Here is a 17,800-nt window from a genome sequence, read left to right on the forward strand (position 1 = left end):
TACAATTAGATCGCGTGGTTCAGTGAAAGGACATGCCCTGCACCACCCCTCGCCATATATTATCGCATCTACAACCCTAGTTGGTAGCACCCCTCCATTCATAGAATACAGAATGTCGTCCAATATGGTATATAGGGCTTGTATAATTACCCCCCCCCCCCCTATAGCATGATATAGCTATGTCTGTTTCATACGCTGAAGACACAGACATCAGACAAACACTCACAAAACTCATAAAAACCCACCCATACACACACACACACATAATCAAGTAATTATCTTAACCACCCTACAACCACCTCACCACGCCCTACCCGCCCCCCCCCCACACCCATAAAGAAGCAACTCACCCAACCACCCCATGTACCCAGCGTTACTCCCACTTCCCCCCCCCCCCTCCCCAGCCATATTATGTCCAACTACTTATATCTGAACTAAGTTCATTACACCCTCCCGCCAGCCAGCAAGGGAGAATACCCTAGGTGTGGCGCCATTGACTTAGCTTTTTACTTAATGAACAAGGGCCGCTACCGTGGTCACAAAATCTTCATACAATCCCAGAAATCGGATCGCTCCGGGCGAACCACGGCGATCACTGATTGTGTTTTATGAGATTAGTAGCTAGAGTTCTCGGCCCTTGGCTAGACACGGATATGACGCCGTCATAGTAATGGCGTCAAGTCCCGGAAGTGACGTCATACAACAATAGCTGGTTGCTACACGGCGGCCTGGAATTTACCAACCCGTTGCTAAGCCGGCAGGTTAGGTTTAGGTTTCATAAGCTGGGCTTCAAAATATTTAAAACAAGATCTGCTCTATGTAAATGATAGAAAAATAAACAACTCACTTGTCCCCTAAACAAATTTAAAAAAAAACACGAATGTACACAAATAACTTGTCCAAAAAAAGTTTACTGTTATTTATTTCTACAACATATAACATGCTTATAAATCTATTCTAATAACTAACTACTCAGATATCGAATTTTTTTGTGAGTTAAAAATGTGATAACAAGCTTTTTTATGCACTAAAAAGAAAAATTTCAAATTTTTTTTTTTTAAATATGTAATAATGCAATGCTATTTATATAACTGTAGAGAAAAGCCGGGGTCGTTCATAAAATTTTAATAAGGGTGTCCAATACATTAATAGAGAAAATCATGTTATTTTTTTTAATTTCTTTTTAATGCGTTTATAAAAGCTTATTATTAAGGACGTTGTTATTTATTTTTAAAATATTGATACATTATAGAAATGTATTCATTTTTTCAAATATTAATACATTATATAAATCAAGTTGTAAATACAATCAAATCACATAACTGTATTCAACAGTAGGGCTACACCGAATGAACTCACAGAATGTGTGTGTGTGAGAAAGTAGCGATAGATTGATACTTGGTTAAGCATTCTTTAATTAATTCAAAAATAATAATTAACGTCTGAGTATCTGAAACTTGATGTCACATTTCGTTGTCATTAGATCTTGACCTATGTGTCACGTTTGAAAGGCATCGGTTCGGTAGAAGTGAATGAAATTTCATTCACAAATTTCGACCAATAGCGAAGACAAACAAAAGCACGAGCAATCAAGTTAAATAAAAGCTTGTAAAAGCCATAGTAAAAGAAATATGGCATGAAAATACCGCTGGTCAGTCAGGAACTGACATGGCTGAGATTATGTTAGGGTGTTGTAGCTGGTCTATTGAACGTATACTGGATGGCTAGGTAGTATTTGATGGTCAGATGATGGCCAGATGATGGCCAGATGATGGCCAGTTGATGGCCAGATATTTGTTTAGGCCAGTTGATGGCCAGATATTTGTTTAGGCCAGTTGATGGCCAGATATTTGTGTAGGTCATTTGATGGCCAGATATTTCTATAGTCAACCAGTCATGATCTGGCGGAGATCTATTTTGTCTATATGTCTGCACATTGATAGGTTACTGAGTGCATCTCTAATTAAACAGCTGCTCAAGGTATGTAGACACCCTCTAACTTATTTAAATCGATTGACAAAAATAAAAGCTAAAGAATAACGTCACGGGATGTGATTAAACAACCATAGCACTACGATAAACATGCATATAATATAATATTATATAATATTATATATATATATATGTATATATATATATATATATATATATATATATATATATATATATATATATATATATATATCAATAAAAGTATCCTCTGTAAACGTACTACTACAAGTCTACTGCCGTCAACCTGTATGTATGTATCAGCACATACGAGTGCCCCCCCCCCCCCCGGCTACCAGGCTACGCCGTTATGTTTGACAGTACTGTCTAGTGTAGCGACAACACGTCATACACAATAACAATCAACACAACTAACCATCTACCGCGGTAATTTACTACAACAAACGATTACCTCCCCTCACAAGCTATTACTTCCCCTGCGACAACGTCACTTACCGCCATTTTGTCACTCAGATCGAGGCTAGATGGTCATTGAAGAAAATTAATCCCGTTTTAGTCGTGTTTAGTGCGGATGTTGTTTGGTCGTGATGGTGGTGGTGGTGTGGATGTTGAAGTCTGCTCACAGCTGTCGTTATAGTCAAGTAAAGACCAATGGCGTACAAGCATGGACCAACGACCAATCATGTTAAAGCTCGCACCTAAATCACGTGACATAAGCCAACAATCTCACAATACCTCGTCATCATCTCGCCATTTAGCTGGTACTTTACGTAAACACTTACACTCGTATATTCTATAGTACACGTCATCATTCAGTACACTAAAGTGCAGATAGTACTCAACTTAATGGGTAAACTACGCTATCAGGGGAATAAACTTTCTCAGTCGTTAGGTAATGTCTTGTAGATGTGTTTTACTGGCCAGGTTGGGTGCTAGAAAATAGCCGGAAAACATGGTGTACCGGCTAACCTTTTTACTTGCCTAATCAGCAACATCAGACTAACCGGACGGCAGACTAACCGGAAAAGTTGGTAACGGCAAAAAAGATGCCGGCAATACGTGCCCGATACATACGTGTAGGAGACAGATGGTTGGTTGTACCAGACGGACGGGGCTTAATCCCGGGGGTGAGGGGTTGATAGGGGTGAGCCCGGGGGTGAGGGATTGATAGGGATGAGATAAAGACATGTCTACTAGGTGAAATAACTAAAGTACACTGATCAGTCCCTGGTGCGTACACTGATCAGTCCCTAGGTTTTACACTGATCAGTCCCTGGTGCGTACAGTCCCGGGTTCACTGAGTGCACCCTGTCGTCTGCTCGATTGTTTACATCTGTATGTGGGAGGATGATCACGTGTTTACAGTGACCCCGGGGTCACGGTCTGTCTCTTGCCCAGGACTGTACTCAATGACCCCAGGCGTGACGTAAACACCGCCTCGATGACCTATTGAATGAACCGACGGGTCAACATTCTAGTTAGGTCTAGCATCCAAGTTCAGCGCTGAACATCAGAGTTAAATGATAGAGATATTTGACTGTTTCCCGACTTACTTTAAGTACAGTGTTAGTAAGTTTTTAAAAATCTAATTGGTTTTGTTACCGAGAAATGGCAAAGTGATGCCGACTTGATGGGGAAAAATGAGGGAATCGATATTTGACCTGGATTCTGTGGTGTCATATGTCACTCTTGTCAGTACTGGTGTCAGTACTGGTGTCAGTGTTGTCAGTACTGGTGTCAGTGTTGTCAGTACTGGTGTCAGTGTTGTCAGTACTGGTGTCAGTGTTGTCAGTACTGGTGTCAGTACTGGTGTCAGTGTTGTCAGTACAGGTGTCAGTGTTGTCAGTACTGGTGTCAGTACTGGTGTCAGTGTTGTCAGTACTGGTGTCAGTACTGGTGTCAGTGTTGTCAGTACTGGTGTCAGTGTTGTCAGTACTGGTGTCAGTACTGGTGTCAGTGTTGTCAGTACTGGTGTCAGTTTTGTCAGTAGTGGTGTCAGTGTTGTCAGTGCTGGTGTCAGTGTTGTCAGTACTGGTGTCAGTGCTGGTGTCAGTGTTGTCAGTAGTGGTGATTTGTAAGTACTTTTGTCACTTTTGTCAGTGCCGATGTCAGTCTGGTTATTGCCATAACGAAAGTTCTGGAATCATAGATTAGAACAGTGGTGCCATTTTTTTAATATCAGAGTTAAGTCAGTACCACATCTAGAATACGTCAACTTGTTAACGAACCTGGAAATTAGTGCGTAGATGCTAATTATAAACACCAGCTGATGAGAGTTTTCTAATTGAATGTATACAAACAATCTTAGGACCTGCGCCGTGAATACAACAGGATGTGATGTCATCGGTTAGTTGACAAGGTGCATGAAAGATGAATGGTGGAGTAAGGTGTTAATTTGTCACGTGATTAAAACATGTTTCAAAGGTTAGGTCACATTTAAGGAATGCTAACGTCTATTGACATTATGGATCTGTAGTTGGTCGAACGCTCAACAGGAAATAAGTATTACGTGACAGTTTTTATACAGTCTGGAATTTTTTAGAAATATTTTAATCGTTTTCGTATTTTCTGGGGCGGTTTTGGTAATTTGTATGAGTACAAAGGTGTCTGTCTTAAATGTGACAACGTGGGTGATATGTAAATGTGTCTGTCTTAAATGTGACAGTATAGGTGTTGTGTCACTAGTCACCTTGTGGTGTGTTCAGGTCTAAACACAACCAGGCTACAAATGTATCGGTTGTTTTATAAACAAATGGCTATAAATAGATGTGTGTACGTTGTACTAAGCTTGGGAGTGGGGCTGTACAAGGGGCAGTGGGGGGGGGGGGGTACCCGGGTTGTGTGAGTACCCGGGTTGGGTGGGTACCTGGGGTGAGTGGGTAGCTTGTGTTGTGCGTTAGGGGTTGACGATATTGGGGGTGGGGTGGGTGGGTTGGTGGGGTGTATTGGTGAGATGATTGTGTGAGGGGAGGGGGTCGGGGTGCAGTATAAAAACATGCACGTAGGATTTGGTATCAGTAAAGTATTCACCGAACAAGACAATAACAATAACAGTAACAAAAGTATCAATAACAGTAACAAAAGTATCAATAACAGTAACAAAAGTATCAATAACAGTAACAAAAGTATCAATAACAGTAACAAAAGTAACAATAACAGTAACAAAAGTATCAATAACAGTAACAAAAGTATCAATAACAGTAACAAAAGTATCAATAACAGTAACAAAAGTATCAATAACAGTAACAAAAGTATCAATAACAGTAACAAAAGTATCAATAACAGTAACAAAAGTATCAATAACAGTAACAAAAGTATCAAAAACAGTAACAAAAGTATCAATAACAGTAACAAAAGTATCAATAACAGTAACAAAAGTATCAAAAACAGTAACAAAAGTATCAATAACAGTAACAAAAGTATCAAAAACAGTAACAAAAGTATCAATAACAGTAACAAAAGTATCAATAACAGTAACAAAAGTATCAAAAACAGTAACAAAAGTATCAATAACAGTAACAAAAGTATCAATAACAGTAACAAAAGTATCAATAACAGTAACAAAAGTATCAAAAACAGTAACAAAAGTATCAATAACAGTAACAAAAGTATCAATAACAGTAACAAAATTATCAATAACAGTAACAATAGTATCAAAAACAGTAACAAAAGTATCAATAACAGTAACAGAAGTATCAATAACAGTAACAAAAGTATCACTAACAGTAACACAAGTATCAAAAACAGTAACAAAAGTATCAATAACAGTAACAAAAGTATCAATAACAGTAACAAAAGTATCAATAACAGTAACAAAAGTATCAATAACAGTAACAAAAGTATCAATAACAGTAACAAAAGTATCAATGACAGTAACAAAAGTATCAATGACAGTAACAAAAGTATCAATAACAGTAACAAAAGTATCAATAACAGTAACAAAAGTATCATTAACAGTAACAAAAGTATCAATCACAGTAACAAAAGTATCAATAACAGTAACAAAAGTATCAATAACAGTAACAAAAGTATCATTAACAGTAACAAAAGTATCAATCACAGTAACAAAAGTATCAAAAACAGTAACAACACAACAATAACAGGAGCTGTGCCAACACGTCAAACTTGACAACAACAATAACAATTTCATGTCAACGTTTAGGTTGAAGAAGTTGACCTATTGACCTTCCATATTTCAATAATGAAAGAGCTAAACTTGCATGCTTGTATTATGAAAGAGCTGAGCTAGTCTTCATGTAAACAAAAGCTAGTATGAAATAAACAATCTGAACGAGGTTAAATGAACCGGCTAAAACTTATAAGTTTGATCTGGCTGGGTGTTGACTTGCCACATTGACATATAAGGGATTTTTTTTTAATCATTTTCTCCGCGAGGTTCAACTGTGAACATGATTCAGGGGAAAGCACTCTAGTGACGGGGCGGGTAATACATTGTGACCAGACGCAAGTCGTACGGTGTATTTCGAATTGTTTTCAATCACAGCCGAGGGTTGTTGTTTTTTTCCTCCACATGTGAGATTTTTTTTTTTTTACAAACTTCCCCCCCCCCCCTCTATTCAGAGTAAAAAGTTTAAACATTGCCCGGGCAATTTTGTGTAACTCATTGACTGTTAGAGTGAACTTGACATACAGTCAGGGGCGGAACTACCATACCGCCAGACCCCGCAATGCGGGGGGGCCCAGGACGTTTAGGGGCCCACGGCCGACCAAAAAACAATGCATTTTTTTTTTTAAATTATGTTTTCATGCATCTTGAAAGTGGTTTTGTAAAAAAAAAAAAACAGGTCTACTATAGCAGAGATTGTTGCGTAGAAAAATATTTTAAAATCTACAAGAGCTATAGTTTGAAAGGTAGGTAAACATTCACACTACTTCCATGACTTACTGCCCTTCTTTAAAATAGGGATGCCCACGAAGCTCATTTAAATAGTTTTGTACTATGTATATTAAAAAGCAATTGATTCTCTGAATTGTTATTTAAATAAGACGTACTATACAATAGTATAGCTATAAAAATCAATGTTTTCAAAATTGATATTATAAAAGCCAAAAATGAAAAAAATAAACATACCGCGAGAAACCATTCACGAATCAAGCTAACGTCTTTATATATTTTTGACCAGCATGTATAGGATACTACTCTTCACTCAAAATAAGTTTGGGCTAAATATTTTCTGTTTTGTTCTCTAAGAATGGTCATATATTATAGCTGAGATAAAATAAAACATATTTTCAAATGAGACTAATGCAGGGGTCGGCAACCTTTTGAAGCAAAAGAGCCAAAAGTTACAATTTTCAAAATTTCCCTGGTTTTAAAGAGCCACTAACATTTTTTTGTTTCAAATATTTTATTTTTTATTAAGATTATTAGTATTTGTGCAAGGAGCTGGAGAGCCGCATCTTGATATCAAAAGAGCCGCATGCGGCTCGCGAGCCGCAGGTTGCCGACCCCTGGACTAATGCACTAAAAAAAAAAAAAAAGAATGGTTATATTTTGCAATGAAGTAAACTAAATTACTCAGGATATAGATCATGTATATATATATATATATATATATATATATATATATATATATATATATATATATATATATATATTTTTTTTTTCTTTGCGGGGGAGCCCTTGATTTCTAGTTCCGCCACTGCATACAGTCACGATTTAGATATCGTGTACGCTATAAACGTAAATTAACTATGCCATTAAAATTTCATGAGAAAAATAAAATATATGTCAACTAGACAAAGGGTCAGATTAAGTAATAAAAACATAATTAAGCTTTAATTATAATGTCCCATTCGATAATTATCGCTCTGCCTACTTACGACTGAATTAGCTTACAACTTAGCTTCAAGAACTGGCTTATTATCAAACCATGATGAGAGGAAGTAGAAAACCTTTGTTGCGATCAGAATCTAGGGGAGAAATCTGGATGAACGGAATGACTGAAAGAAACACGGCCTTGACGGGTGATCCAGTGCGTAGCGCAACATATAACATAAACAATCACAAACGGGTTAAAAACACAAGACTAAATGAAACAACGGCTCGTTAACAATAAAAGAGTTTACTACTACGTACGCTACAAATACAACACAAACTATTCTAAATATTAATACATAAGCTAGTACACGAACTAAGATACAGTGAACAGGGTACAAAGTGTAAACAATATTCACCCCCCCCCCCCCCCTCACTACAAATATCTAAATTTGGATGAACCTAATCACTGGAATAAAATTAAAACAGTAGTGTAGGAGGTATCTTAATTCTTCAGAGTTTTCACCTCGCTGACAGAGCTAACAGTCTAAAGCTTCTACGCTTCAACATGGACAACACTACATAGACAACACTACATAGACAACAACATCCAATTTTTAAACCTTAGCTATGAATGGCCAACCACTATTTAACCCCTCTAGTTTAAACGTAACCTGCTAATGAAAACTCTGCCGAAACCTTGTCGAGTTCACGAAAACGCCTACAATAAATTGCGAGTTAACACGACGCATCTAGTCCTCTGTGCAACAAAAAAAAAAATTGAAAGAACTGCAGAATTGATTGGTCATGAACAGGGAAAAAACGGATGTGACGTCATGAAGTCATTTAAATCACTCTTAAGTGTGGCGAATATTGGAGAATTTTATTTAAAATTCAAATTGGTTTTTAAAGTGATTTAATTTTTTTTTAAATATGTGTTAGGGTGTGTAAAATCAGTTCACTACATCGACACGGGTCTGTCTGAAGCCGTGTGGGTCAGAGGGGACAGCTGGGGTCTGCTGGGGTCAGGGTCATTTTGGGTCAGGGTCAGTGTGGGTCAGGGTCATTGTTGGTCAGGGTCATTGTGGGTCAGGGTCAGTGTGTGGTCAGTGGAGTTATGATCTGTATGGGTTAAGGTCAGTGTGGTTCAGTGTGGGTCAGGGTCATTGTGGGTCAGGGTCAGTGTGGGCCAGTGATGGTCATGTTTGTCAAGGTCAAGGTCGTGTGGACCAGTGAGTCAGGGTCAGTGTTGGCTAGTGTGGGTCAGGGTCAATGTGGGTCAGTGTGGGTCAAGGTCAGTGGTGAGACGAACGTGAACGAATATCTAATCTATATAGAGAAAATGTTGTTGAGAAATGAAACCCAGACCAGTAAATGAACAGTTTCCTAACTACTACCATATCACGTGACTTAAACTTTGAGCCGTTTAGCAACGTGCCTCTAGGCGGATGACGTCAGTTGTGACGTTCTACAAGCCTGACAATGGCGCCAGAGTTCACTGACTTCTGCACAAGCGCTACATTGCTGACATTTCCAGATAAAGCCTTGCTGACATCTGACATGTCATACCTGACATGTATTACCCCGCAGTCCGCGAGGTGTATGTAGGTCATGGTCAAATCAATCCTGTTTACATTTATGTAATCTGGTTAATGAGCGACAGTTAATAAGTTGCTTGTAATTTCCAGAGAGACAGACAAGTTGTTGTGTAGAGAATTTGCTGGAAGGGGAATTAGAATTGTAATATGACGTTCGCAGTAAGTTCATGGTGCACGTGTACTGTAAATATTTCATTGATGGTGGGGATTTAGCATAAATAGTGATTATTGTCAATGGACAGTTATAGTAAATTGATGGTGGAAATGTATTGTAAATCGTAAATTGATGTTGGAAATGGACTGTAAATCGTAAATTGATGTTGGAAATGGACTGTAAATAGTAAATTGATGTTGGAAATGTATTGTAAATAGTAAATTGATGTTGGAAATGTATTGTAAATAGTAAATTGATGTTTGAAATGTACTGTAAATAATGAATTATTGAGTAGACCAACGATAGCGTGTGTACGCTCAAGAAAGTGAACACATTTCTTACAACAGAGTGGTGTAAGGGTGATGTAAGGGTGATGTAAGGGTGATGTAAGGGTGATGTAAGGGTGATGTAAGGGTGATGTCATAAACGCGTTTGGTTTATCTTCCTGTCTGATTGGTCGTAGTACAAAAGAATATATTTCATCGAGTTTAGGGAACACACTGGTGGGGAACCAACTAGAAAGTGGGAACTTAGTCATGGGGAACCAACTAGAAAGTGGGAACATAGTCATGGGGAACCAACTAGAAAGTGGGAACATAGTCACGGGGAACCAACTAGAAAGTGGGAACACAGTCATGAGGAACCAACTAGAAAGTGGGAACATTGTCGTAGGGAACCAGTTAAAAAGTGGGAACATAGTCATGGGGAACCAACTAGAAATTGGGAACACAGTCATGAGGAACCAACTAGAAAGTGGGAACATTGTCGTAGGGAACCAGTTAAAAAGTGGGAACATAGTCATGGGGAACCAACTAGAAAGTGTGAACACATTCACAGGGAACTCGCTAGATACTTTGAATATTGTCGTAGGGAACCAGCTAGAATGCAGACAGACCCAGATTTCCGTACGTCGACCCATAACCCACAAACAAGACAAGCATCGGACCCTCGTCCAAGTAAATCAACAATGTTGTTAATTATAGATTTAAACAATAATCAAACTCTAACCCATAAATCTCATGGAAGTTCCCAGTGATAAATTAACAATCAAATACCGGCACATGAATGTCATGAATGTGGACAATGATAAAATAAATAATCTGCTGAGCCCACACTCTAAGGATAAAATCGATACACTGGTTTACCGACATACAACGTGAACACAACATACAACGTGAATACAACATATAACGTGAACACAACATACAACGTGAACACAACATACAACGTGAACACAACATACAACGTGAACACAACATACAACGTGAACACAACATACAACGTGAACACAACATACAATGTGAACACAACATACAACGTGAACACAACATACAACGTGAACACAACATACAACGTGAACACAACATACAACGTGAACACAATATACAACGTGAACACAACATACAACGTGAACACAACATACAACGTGAACACAACATACAACGTGAATACAACATATAACGTGAACACAACATATAACGTGAACACAACATACAACGTGATCACAACATACAACGTGAACACAACATATAACGTGAACACAACATACAACGTGAACACAACATACAACGTGAACACAACATACAACGTGAACACAACATACAACGTGAACACAACATACAACGTGAACACAACATACAACGTGAACACAACATACAACGTGAACACAACATACAACGTGAACACAACATACAACGTGAACACAACATACAACGTGAACACAACATACAACGTGATCACAACATACAACGTGAACACAACATACAACATGAACACAACATACGACATGAACACAACATACAACGTGAACACAACATACAACGTGAACACAACATACAACGTGAACACAACATACAACGTGAACACAACATACAACGTGAACACAACATACAACATGAACACAACATACAACGTGAACACAACATACAACATGAACACAACATACACCGTGAACACAACATACAACGTGAACACAACATACAACGTGAACACAACATACAACGTGAACACAACATACAACGTGAACACAACATACAACGTGAACACAACATACAACGTGAACACAATACACAATGTGAACACAACATACAACGTGAACACAACATACAACGTGAACACAACATACAACGTGAACACAACATACAACGTGAACACAATACACAATGTGAACACAACATACAACGTGAACACAACATACAACGTGAACACAACATACAACATGAACACAACATACAACATGAACACAACATACAACATGAACACAACATACACCGTGAACACAACATACAACGTGAACACAACATACAACGTGAACACAACATACAACATACAACGTGGACACAACATACACCGTGAACACAACATACAACGTGAACACAACATACACCGTGAACACAACATACAACGTGAACACAACAAGCGGTTCGATACACTGCTGTACCAACATACAACGTGAACACAACATACAACGTGAACACAACTATAACGTGAACACAACATACAACGTGAACACAACATACAACATGAACAAAACACACAACGTGAACACAACATACAACATAAACACAACAAGCGGTTAGATACACTGCTGTACCAACATACAACGTGAACACAACTAACAAACGGTAGATCTATCTTTAGTGAAGTTGCTAATTGATTTGGTACAATTATATTAGTACAGTCACAGTTATTTATAAAAGCCATGTTTCACACACACAACAAAGGCTGAATTTGTTGGGAAAACAAATCTCTAGATACAATTATCTGACGTGTTGCTTAAGCACAGAACAAGGTCACGTTTTTCCAAAAATAATTACTTAGGTTGAAAAACTAATCACATTGGGATAAATCAACGAGTTAGCCCGGTATGTGAATATAAATCAATCATATAGCCGGGTATGTGAATATAAATCAATCATTTAGCCGGTTATGTGACTTTAAATCAATCATTTAGCCTGGGATGTGAATATAAATCAATCATTTAGCCGGGTATGTGAATATAAATCAATTATTTAGCCGGGTATGTGAATATAAATCAATCATTTAGCCCGGGTATGTGAAACAAATCCTATAAGTCCCAGTAAAGTGCCACACCCTACACTGCTGACCGTATAGTTCCAGATGACAGTCCACAGAAACTGGAGCCTCTGGACCGCGGTGCCAGAGCTGACATTAAAAATTCAGTTTTTAATCTTGGTATGAATATTCGACCAACAATCCCAGCAGTCTCGTCCTCGTAAATTGGTGGAGTTTGAGATTTATTCATTCAGAGATTTGTCGTGTCGGTGTGTTTATGTGCCATCTGGTGGCTGGGGGAGATTAGGGGATGGAGCGGGGGGATCAACGGATTAAGATTAACTGAGTGATTTAACTTTTATAACGAAGGAAGATAAAAGTTGAAAGAAAAAGAGATGGTTGAGAAGGTACAGAAGTTGCCAGACGATAAGAAACAAGATTATCAACAGCTGAGAGACACCCCGAAGGTGGGTTTATGGAGAGTCTGCGGATAGTTGACCGGAGGCTGGATAGTCTGCGGGTAGCTGACTGAAGGCTGGAGAGTCTGTGGGTAGCTGACCGGAGGCTGGATAGTCTGTGGGTAGCTGACCAGAGGCTGGATAGTCTGTGGGTAGCTGACCAGAGGCTGGATAGTCTGTGGGTAGCTGACCGGAGGCTGGATAGTCTGTGGGTAGCTGACCAGAGGCTGGATAGTCTGCGGATAGCTGACTGAAGGCTAGAGGGTATGTGGATAGCTGACCGAGGCTGTATTGACTACAGATACAGAACCTTGTTTTCCCTGCTGTCTTATTCTCCTGTACAGTCGTCTTTATCTGCCCCTCCGACTGTCCGATATAGTCTATCTGCCCGACCGACTGTCCGACTAAGTCTCTCTGCCCGACCGACTGTCCGACTTAGTCTCTCTGCCCGACCGACTAAGTCTCTCTGCCCGACCGACTGTCCGACTAAGTCTCTCTGCCCCTCCGACTAAGTCTCTCTGCCCGACCGACTGTCCGACTTAGTCTCTCTGCCCGACCGACTAAGTCTCTCTGCCCGACCGACTGTCCGACTAAGTCTCTCTGCCCTCCGACTGTCCGACTTAGCCTATCTGCCCGACCGACTGTCCGAACAAAACAATTTCGCCCACATTTATTGGTAAACACGTCGCCATGGCAACCAGACTTCACGTTGTTTGTAACAGTTGAAAGTTTGAAACCAACAGTCTAGCAGTATAAAACTTGGTCAGTCACGTGACCTATGCGTTTGATGCCTGGACGGATGTTATGCGGTGTTTTCCGCGAGTTTAAAGCCGGCCATTTAGCCGGTCATTTGGCCGGTCATTTAGCCGGTCATTTAGCCGGTCATTTGGCCGGTACAAGCTAGCACTACCATCTAAAAGGACAAGATTAAAAGTGCGCAATTTTGTGATTTACTCGGTGGATGGTTGTTGTTTTGTTGTTGATTTTTTTTTTTTTTTTTGTTCCCGACACGATGGCTGTAGAGATGAGAGATTTTAAGCGGCGTGAGTTGCGTGTTGTGGAAAAAGTGAAGGGACTTCGGCTTGAAAAGGCGCGACATTAGCTGTTTGAGATGGACGCCCAGCCATCGCCAGAGATGGGGGAGGGGGGGGGGGGGTTAGTTTCCGAAACGTCATGTTGAGGGGTTACGAGATGTGTGGGTCTGAGAGAGGTGAAGGGGTCGTTTGAAATACATCGTGAATTTGTTGGATATTTTAAATGGGCAATTTTTTTAAACTGTGTTTTTATGCAAGGACAGACAATCACACGTCGTACGCTATGTGTGTGGTGTGGTGTGGTGTGGGGCTATTAAAGTATGTGTGGTGTGTGGCTAAATGTGACATCATGTTTTACTTTGTGACATCTAGAGTAGAAAATAAAGTGACACGGATTTTGAAAATACCACATTCACTTATACCTTAATCCAACTTCTGAGTTGTTGAAATCGCGTCTGGTTTTATTTTAGCGTTCAGCAATACGGCGCCACTTCTCGGTTTTAGATATTTATGTAACAATGTTTGTTCGAAACTAAAACTGTATATATGTCATGACCCTGACATAGTTTCCCATGATCGTGTGTGTTGTGTGCTCGAACGACAGGTACCCTCTTTTTGTGTACAGTTGTGGCCTTTGGTTGTGTGTGTTGACATGGAGCGAGAGGTGTTCACGTGAGGTGTGTCAATTGACGGGTGACAGGGCGTGTACTAGGGTGTGTGGTGGTTGGTTGGTGTGTGGTTTAAGAGAAGACGTGGACGAGAGTGTTATGTATTGTAGTATCAGATTTCTGTTTTATTTTTGTACGAGCCAACCCGCTGCGTTTCATACGCCGCTATTTAGTTGTTGTTTTTTCTTATTTTCAGTAATTCTTATTTTGTGAATTCGACAGTACCAATGCTGCCACTGAAAATGTTTGCTTTAAAACACTAAAACCCTCCTTTCCCCCAACCCCTGCCCCCCCCCCCCCTCGCGAAAGCAGCCTCCTCTTAGTTACCTCCCTTAAGTTTAAAATCGTCTCAAACTAAATGATCAGCCCCTAATAGCCGTCACTAAACCCGTCTCTACAATTGTAATCATTTAGCGTGAACCACAGCTCACCAGACCATGTGGGGGTGGGGGTGGTAGGGATATGCCTAGAGAGGAAGAGAGGGGACTGCTAGGCGCGCTTACAGCTTGGTGTTTTCTAGGGTCTCCAAGAAGAGAATTATATATATAATTATCTATGTTATTAAACTATTTATTTTCATCAAGTATATTGTAAGTTCGTTTGTCTTGTACGCTATATTGTATTGTCGTCTGTATTATAGTAAGCAGAAGAACACGACAATATACTACCTACTGTTTGATATAAAGTATTGCTTCGTGTAATACTGTATGTGAAAAAAAAAATTAAAAAAAAAATAACTTGTGATTGGTGTTTTCTGTAGCCAGCGAATTTTTCATTGGATAATTTATTGTTGTTGACCTGACAGTTTCGTGCAGTGGTGACGTCACAGATCAACAACTGCCGCCAATCAGAATGTGTTTTAGACTAGAGTAAATCACATGCCCTCACACCAGCATAAATCACATGCCCTCACACCAGCATAAATCACATGCCCTCACGACAACATAAAATTTGTTTGAATCAATGACGTCAAGTGGCGGGAAACAGGGAGATAAATCTTGCCCCTTCTGGTCAGATCTTTTGTTTTGATCGGTCAAATCTGGTCGGTAAGCTGATCAGCGGTTCTATTTCAGGAGTGGGGGGGGGGGCTTTTCTAGGAGTGGGGGTCTTCTAGGAGTGGGGGTCTTTTCTAGGAGTGGGGGTCTTTTTTTTCTAGGAGTAACACTCTTTTCTAGGCTGGTTCTTTTCTAGAACTGGGGTGTATTCTAGAAGTGGGGTGTATTCTAGGAGTGGGGGCCTTTTCTAAAATTTGGGTCTTTTTATTCTAGGAGTCGCAGTATTTTCTAGAAGAGGGGGGGGGGAATTGTCTTTTCTATGAGTGGGGGTCTTTTATAGGTCAGTTACTAGGGTATTCTTGTAGATTTAAAGAAGTGAACTTGCAGAAGTAAGCATGAATACCTACATACCCTGCACATATATAGAGGACTTTTGAGTAGGACTAGGACAGTCACATCAGTAGGACTAGGACAATCATATCAGTAGGAATAGGACAATCACATCATAAATCAAAAACCGTCGATGGAGTAATCGTTTGAGGTTTAGAGACGTTTTTCAATCAAAGATTACATCACTGACTGAATTTTTTGAAAGGTTTTGTTTTTGTATTTTAATTACACATATTTTTACCTGAGCTTCCTTACAATCTAATTTCACATGTTTAATTGGATTTGTCTTTTTTTAAAAGCGATAACATTTTTTTTCATATCATATATTTGATTTGTTACTTTATTTATGCGATCCGTGATGTTTTTTAACTTATAGACAAAAACTCCTGACATAATCACAGAGCCTAATACAATAGGACACTTCTTTACTCGCTGTAAATCACATCAGGGTTAGACTTCAGGATCGGAGGAAAAACTTGAGAAAGATTTAAGAGAGATTTTAAACAGTAAGTTTTAAAAATGGGTTGTGTTAGTATCTTCACAAATTAAAGACAATTACAGGTACAATGGATGTTTCAACCTAAGGTCTTCATCGGCATACAACACTGTTGTGCTGACGAAGACTTTAGGTCGAAACATCCATTCTACCTGTAATTGTATTTAATTCGTTAGGATACTCACACTACCCATTTTTTTTAATTATTGATTGCATCAACCTCACTGCTCCTACCAATTTTTATTTACAAAGATTCTAAGAAAGAAAGATTTAAAAGATTTTAGAAAGATTCTAAGAAAGAAAGATTTTAGAAAGATTTTAGACGTGCGACTATTCCAAGATGTCCGCTTCCATTTCTTTCAGTAATAAATATTTACATAATGCTCACATTTATTGGTAGTTAATTTTTTGTAGTTAATCGATTCTCCCACTAATTGGAGATTATAAAATGCTCTAAATATGTATTGGTTATGAATTCTTCCAACAACTGTAATTAAATAATTCTCCCAATAAATGAATGTTATATTATTGGAGAAGCGACGATTTATTCATCTGAAAGGGTTAGACGAATCCTAACCTTAATGTTATCCCTTTTACACGGGACACAGGGATTAGTGGGTACCTCGAAATAAGCTGTGATTAGTGGGTACCTCAACATACTGTGGGATTAGTGGGTACATCAACATACTGTGGGATTAGTGGGTACCTCAACATACAGTGGGTTTAGTGGGTACATCAACATACTGTGGGATTAGTGGGTACATCAACATACTGTGGGATTAGTGGGTACCTCGAAATAAGCTGTGATTAGTGGGTACCTCAACATACAGTGGGATTAGTGGGTACCTCAACATACAGTGGGATTAGTGGGTACCTCAACATACAGTGGGATTAGTGGGTACAGCAACATACTGTGGGATTAGTGGGTACCTCAACCTACTGTGGGATTAGTGGGTACCTCAACATACAGTGGGATTAGTGGGTACCTCAACATACTGTGGGATTAGTGGGTACCTCAACATACAGTGGGATTAGTGGGTACCTCGATATAAGTTGTGATTAGTGTGTACCTCGACATAATGTGGGATTAGTGGGTACCTCAACATACAGTGGGATTAGTGGGTACCTCAACATACTGTGGGATTAGTGGGTACCTCAACATACAGTGGGATTAGTGGGTACCTCAACATACTGTGGGATTAGTGGGTACCTCGATATAAGTTGTGATTAGTGTGTACCTCGACATAATTTGGTATTAGTGGG

At 39.3% G+C, this 17,800-nt stretch overlaps 1 protein-coding gene across 2 annotated transcripts in view; it reads right to left on the bottom strand.

The window, feature by feature from the left end:
* LOC131948062 (corticotropin-releasing factor receptor 2-like) overlaps positions 1 to 17,800 on the bottom strand; it is a 193,491-nt gene that overhangs the window by 161,135 nt on the left and 14,556 nt on the right. The window contains exon 1 of one of the 2 annotated variants that reach the window (XM_059309552.1): positions 2,446 to 2,538. The exons of the other annotated variant lie outside the window; for it this stretch is intronic. The gene's annotated coding sequence lies outside the window, so the exon portion shown is untranslated. Of the gene's footprint in view, positions 1 to 2,445; positions 2,539 to 17,800 lie in introns of those variants that run through there. 2 annotated transcript variants of the gene reach the window in all.

The sequence above is a fragment of the Physella acuta genome, unplaced genomic scaffold (assembly GCF_028476545.2).
Source record: "Physella acuta isolate Inbredline_101_S28 unplaced genomic scaffold, ASM2847654v3 ptg000058l, whole genome shotgun sequence".
Lineage (NCBI taxonomy): Eukaryota > Metazoa > Mollusca > Gastropoda > Physidae > Physella > Physella acuta.